Source organism: Taudactylus pleione, unplaced genomic scaffold (genome assembly GCF_031769625.1).
Source record: "Taudactylus pleione unplaced genomic scaffold, aTauple2 ptg000471l, whole genome shotgun sequence".
Classification (NCBI taxonomy): Eukaryota; Metazoa; Chordata; class Amphibia; order Anura; family Myobatrachidae; genus Taudactylus; species Taudactylus pleione.
Window position 1 is genome coordinate 4,022,011 of NW_028284873.1, and position 1,879 is coordinate 4,023,889.

Below are 1,879 nucleotides of genomic sequence, written 5' to 3' on the forward strand. Positions count from 1 at the left end.
TTGTTTACGTAAAACTGTTTTAGGAATTGATTACGCTCTTATGATGATGGCACCCTACTAAAACTAGATTTGAGGTTCTGATATGAGGAGCATAAGTGTCTTGGGACTTTACTCTAGTCAGCAGTTCATTTGGTTCCTTCGGTGAATCCCCTATATGTTCATGTAATAGTCTGGGTGGAAGGAAGGTGTTACCAGAACTGGCAGACCTGGCAAAATGTGAATTTGTAGAATTTACAACTCTTGTGAAAAGTTCCACGGAATATGTTCAGGTACATGTCTGCCTTAGTCTACCCCCTTTTTAAAAGATCTCACTATTTAAACATTTGATTAAATATTATGTAAGATATATTTAATAATAAATATTTGATTTAGAAGTAGTCAATCTCAAGAATCACATAATTAAGCAGCGCTTAAGATTTCCACATACCTCTTCACGAGAACAGCCTTGGCTTTTTTTTATAGGTTTTGTGGTCTCATTAAGAATTTTGTTCTCATGTTTGCTGTAGCTGGATTCATAATATTCACCACATATATGCACTATCAAAGTAATAAAAGGTCTAGCAAGCAAAATCTGAGGGAAGGCTTTTTAGAGGGACATATTCCTATAGGAATGTTTATTGTAAAATAATGCACTAGTCACAGTATTAAGCTCTGTGACCAACATAGAACGGGTATGAGCCTCCAGTGATCTTGGGATGTTTATGCGGTAGGAAGTACAATTGGTTCCAAAGTCCTCTTGTTTGTCAGAATTAAAGTAGGATGTATTTATAATAATTTTTTAAGATTACTTAGATGTGAATAATTTGTTTTCACTCTTTTCTGTGACTGTTCAATAAAGCATAAAGGAAAGTTGCACTGCACAAAAATTCTCATTCTCTTTATGTTGGAAGCTTTCTGTTAATTGTCCCAGTTTTGTGTTCTATTTACTGTAAACATTTCATAATTTGTCCAGCCTTAAACTTATGGCAACCCCATCAGATATACTGTAGCAGGAGATTCAGGACAAGTGCTGTCTACATTGCAGTGAGTAGGTAGTCCACTGGTTCTGTACATTTTTGCTAATTTAACCCCTAATAGAAATTTCTGCTTCGGGTTCCATGGGGTCCACAGGAATTTATCTTGGGATATATAGTTGGACAGCGTCCATTGCAGCAAAGCTTTGGAGCTCCCAGCGTGCACTGGTCCTCCTCCCTATATACCCCAGCTACAGGCATTCAGTTTTTTTTTTTTTTATTTGTTTGGTGCGCGGCAAGACGGACCTGTTATAACAGCGGGACTGCTAGGCAGTCCTAAACTTTTTCTCTTTTATGTTTTACCTTAAGTTCTGAAACTTCAGAGTTTAGCGGTATTGGCACCAGTAATGACGCTGTACTGCGGCTCCATCTACCTCCACCAACGCCGAAACACCAATATTGCTGTAAGCCCTGAGGTTCTCGGCAGGCCTCAGCTTGGTTGGCGGCATAAAGACGCTGAGGTCCAGGACTGCGGTTGGGTAAACGGAGATGTGGGGTAAGGATTCCTCCCTGGGAATCATGCACAAGCACTCCCTAGCCTCTGGTGTGGAGACGCGCCAGAGGCCACTGCGGGTGAAAAACTTTGAGATTCCTCACTAAGGCGGCCGGTACCATATAGTCTGTTGCTGGGGACGGGCCTGTAAGACGCACTAGTCAACATCTTATTACCTTATGGTGCAGCGTACCCGGCCGTCAAAATCACAGCTTAGGGGAAATAAGGCGCTCCCCCAGCCGCTCCTTCCCCAGATGAATCCCTGTTGGGCTGACATGGCTGCTAACTTTAGCCAGAGTATGCTACAGTCTTCAGCCTCTCCGCAGGTAGAAAGACCAGTGGTAGTAAGGAAGCGGGGGCATGAAAGGGGCTC